This window comes from Idiotropiscis lumnitzeri, unplaced genomic scaffold (assembly GCF_059441095.1).
Source record: "Idiotropiscis lumnitzeri isolate Australia: NSW breed Sydney's pygmy pipehorse unplaced genomic scaffold, RoL_Ilum_1.0 HiC_scaffold_24, whole genome shotgun sequence".
Taxonomy (NCBI): domain Eukaryota; kingdom Metazoa; phylum Chordata; class Actinopteri; order Syngnathiformes; family Syngnathidae; genus Idiotropiscis; species Idiotropiscis lumnitzeri.
Window position 1 is genome coordinate 3737302 of NW_028283562.1, and position 4431 is coordinate 3741732.

Sequence of the window (4431 nt, forward strand, 5' to 3'; positions counted from 1 at the left end):
AATATTCAGACAGCTCCGCCAAGACCAACGTTTCACCCCCACACTGATATAAAATGGACCCAACCGTTTGGGTCTCTTTCCAAATTTGGTACCAAAGCCTCCCCCACAGTGCGGCAGCTATCTTGAATTGGCCCGTTCCCAGAGAGTTTTACTTCATTCAGTGTCATTCAGTATTATTCAAAATCTTTCAGTGTCATTCCAAATCATTCAATGTCATTCACGATCTTTCCACATGCTTCCACCTTCCATCGTTCAGTGTCATTCCACATTCTCTTTGATATATAACATAACATAATGTAACCCAGTAGAGAAAACACCATTTTATTTTGAAAAAACATTTATTGTGTTAAGAGGAAGTGTATATCTCTCGTCTACTTGATTTCCTGTTTGGAGTGTCATTCATCTGATTATGACTTTCTGATTCGTCAAAGTCAAGTTGTCCCACCTTCTCGAGATGCTATCTCGAGATTAGCTGTGTATATCGTTCTTTTACGCCTGGACACCCTACTGAAAGGTTGCGTGACGATATCTAATGCTAATGTGCCGTTCGGTGAGTGAAATACTTATTGAAGTTGATATAAATGTGACCAATAATAAAATGTTAATTGGGAAATGTTTTATCTCAAGTGTGGATACCAGTGAGAACTGAGGGTCTGTGACAATTCGACCGTGTTCGTACTTGAACGTCGTATTGGTGAGTCGCCATGCACTTGCTATGGACTGTCGTAAAAACGTTTATGTGAGGCTAACGCTAAGCTAACGTTAAGCTAATGCTAATCGCGAGTGGAAATGTACTGCTTGTTTACAGTGAAAGAGTTGATTTTACTTGTTTTAAGGTCTTTCTAAAGCAAGGTTTATGTTGACAAACAAATGTATAACTGCTCATTTTGATGTAATATGTGTTAAAAGTGAAATGTTGAATTGACTCAGTTATGTTTGTTATACAATTATTTCTTTATTGAAGTGATTGATATGTAAACCATAAAACATGGTTATTGAGAAATTGGACATATTGAGAAATGTGTTTATTGTTAGCTCATGAGTTCATTTCATGTGTTACAATGACAATTTGGAAAACATGCATGTAAATTAATAACTGTTATAAATGTGATATTTAGATGCAGTATTTATGATAATTGAAAACTATAGAGCTATAGCGACTGATGATACTGGAAACTGATAATAGACTTATTAGCTGCATACAATAATTTCATTATTGTTATGCAGGCTGGGTTTTTTGTCTTGGCATTAAACCAAGATCCGAAACTGAATGGATTCTCCTTTGATGGAGATGGCGAGCCTGAGCCCAGAACCACATCTGCGATAAAGGAACCACAGTCTTCACCAACTTCTTTGTGAACATCACGTGGTAACACACCTAATTACCACCACGACAAGACTTTTTTCCCCAAGACTACCGGAAAGAACATTGACTGACTTAAACAAAATATTACTGAGCTCAGTAGGACTTTGGGATTATTATTTCTAATTTTTGGGATTTGTGATTTATTTTATGTATATGATGCCGGCTGTGAATTTGTAAATAATTGTTTTGTTTTCCATGTTAATACAGTTATTGTTGTTGCTCATTTCTGCCTCCAGCTATTTCATTCACACACCTATCAATTATCACTATTGTAGCCTTCGAGAATCTAGAGTCTGGTCCAATTTATTAAATATCAAACTAACACTATCTTTAAGTAATCGGGGGTTACATAACAACCGGTTCCGGCGCCGCGCGAGTGGCTGCCTGTTTACAGCAGCGTGGCTCACTATTGAGCCTTTTCTCTATATCTTTGCTGCTGTAACACCTCAAATTTCCCCATTGTGGGACTAATAAAGGACATCTTATCTTATCTTATCTTAATAACATAATCCTGGGTCAGCAGACACCTAATTAATGTGTTAATACATGATACATTTTTATATAAGCAACACTTATGATTGTAACGTATTTTTAATTCTTTCTAGGCGGGAACTGTCCGAACAAAAAATTCATGCAATTTGTAATTAGACACTTTGTCATACAAAAAGTCACTCAGGGCAAGAGAAAAAAAATTGTCACTTGCCCAAGTTGGGCAAGTAATTTGGCCACTCGGGCAAGGCAAATTTTAGTGGCACTTGCCCTATGGGGAAGCAGTTTTTAAAGTTAACTTCGAACCCTGTGATGGTGTCTTGTGACCAGTCTTTATCAGCTGATGTTCCATGAAGGCGTGCCTTACCTGTCACAAGAATGAAGGCAAGTCACGCCCCCCGCTGTCCGTTCACTCCGCCAAGATGCTGCTCCAGGTGGTAGAGAGGATGAAGGCTCCCTTGTCTCTGTTCATGGTTTTTATGCCTCGCTTGCAGATCTCAATTGCTTCTTTGATCCAGCGCTGTAGTTTGTTCTCTCCGGTGCGGATGACCCTGCCCTTCTCCCAGTCCATGATGTGCTTTTCCCTTTTGCAGTGGTCAGTGATTGCTGATTTGTAATGTTCATGTTGTGCTTGTTCTTTTACTGCTCTGATTTTTTAATTTTTTTGACAGGTAAGTCACACCCTCATGGAACATCAGCTGATAAAGACGGGTCTCAAGACACCATCATGCGACACTCTGAAGAAGGCGAAAGACTCGCCGAAACATGTCAGGTAAAAAATTAACCTAAAACATAATTGTCTGCTTTTAATGAATCAGTCAAATATCAATAATAAGAAGACAAAATGAACCTAATACAAATAAATGAATGCTTAATAACTCCCCTGCACATGCTCCTAAAAATCCAAACCTTCACCTGTAAATAAAACGTCCCGACCTGAAGACATCTTAATGTTATTATTTTGTTATACACACAGTGCCGCCAAGTGGAATCAAAAATTTGTTTTTATTTTAATTTTCACGTACTGCACGGTGCCCTTTTGACGAATCCGACTGAAAATTAGTCAGAAAAGACTCACTTACTCTCTGCCGAATTTTGTGACGTTTTGGCAAAAGGCGTGGCTATTACGGTGCTGAAAAGTCCGATTGTACTCTGTGGCAACAAAAGCTCCGGCAACATTACTCAGATGATACTATCTTCTCGAAGTTGTACACATTTGAGGATACTTCAGCCCTGAAGACATCCACCAACTTATTTTTCATCGTAGTAGTAGCGCCACCAACTGGTAAAAGCTAATACAAGTTATTTTTTTGGATGTTTTTCTCCGTGCAACTCAACAAGGTCGCCCTCATATATGCTCGGATGACTGTTTCGGCCATGAGGATGTCACAATACGAAATTCATCCTTTTTCGTGAAAAGTTGTGGGAGTGGCATTGCACTGTTCGGCAATAAAACAACGCTGATTATGAGGTTCTAAATATGAACGACAACTCGTGAAACTTTACACACACATCAGGCAGCGCAAATTTATCAATATTTTATACGTTAGTTGTGCAGCTTTTTTGAAATGGCTCGCCATGGCCCTCGAGAAATGTTAAAAAAAACAGCCCTGGTTGAGTGTTTCACCTCGCTTTTTGTAAATTTTATGGAGTACAGTGAACCCTCGGTTATCGCGGTTAATGGGGAACGAGACCACCCGCGAAAACTGAAAATCCGCGAAGTAGCGGCGCACCTTCAAAAATGCTTAAAAAAAAATACAATATATATAATAAATATATATATATATATATATATATATATATACGGGGAGAGAGAGAGAGAGTGAAATTCATGTTATAACAAAAAAACCAAATTATTATTAAAACGTATTATTTTTTTATTCCCCAGCCATTCTTTTTGTATTTATTTAATTACTCAGACTTTTACCTGCTGGTACGCCGTCTGGTGTGCCCTGTGAAATGAAAGGTGCCATTCTTTATTTATTTATTCATTTATTCATTCATAACTGACAGCTTCGCGCTCCGCTCGTGCCCGGGCGGAAGAGGTGCTCCAATTCGGCTTAACTGTGACACACGCCCACCCTCCTCCCCCGGAGCTTCCATTCGGTTAAACTTAGGGGCCGCTTGGCACCGCCCGTGCCCGGGGAAGGTGCTCCTCTTCGGCTTACTGTGACGCGAGCATGCCCTCCTCCTCCGGAGCTTCCATTCGGTTAAACTTAGGGGCCGCTTGGAACCGCCCGTGGCCGGGGAAGGTGCTCCTCTTCGGCTTACTGTGACGCGAGCATGCCCTCCTCCTCCGGAGCTTCCATTCGGTTAAACTTAGGGGCCGCTTGGAACCGCCCGTGCCCGGGGAAGGTGCTCCTCTTCGGCTTACTGTGACGCGAGCATGCCCTCCTCCTCCGGAGCTTCCATTCGGTTAAACTTAGGGGCCGCTTAGCACCGCCCGTGCCCGGGGAAGGTGCTCCTCTACGGCTTAACTGCCACGCACGCCGGCCGGAGCTCTGGTACTGTCCGAACCGCGCGAAACGTCGCCACCGATCGTGTCCGGGGGAACGTGCTCTTCTTCGTCCACTCTC

The 4431-nt window shown here is 41.5% G+C and overlaps 1 long non-coding RNA gene across 1 annotated transcript; it reads left to right on the forward strand.

The window, feature by feature from the left end:
• The first annotated feature begins 483 nt into the window (after nucleotides 1-483).
• LOC148316052 (uncharacterized) lies at nucleotides 484-1589 on the forward strand. The gene is made up of 2 exons (XR_015840403.1): nucleotides 484-550; nucleotides 628-1589. It is a non-coding gene; the product is annotated as an uncharacterized LOC148316052 (long non-coding RNA).
• Nucleotides 1590-4431: the final 2842 nt, after the last annotated feature.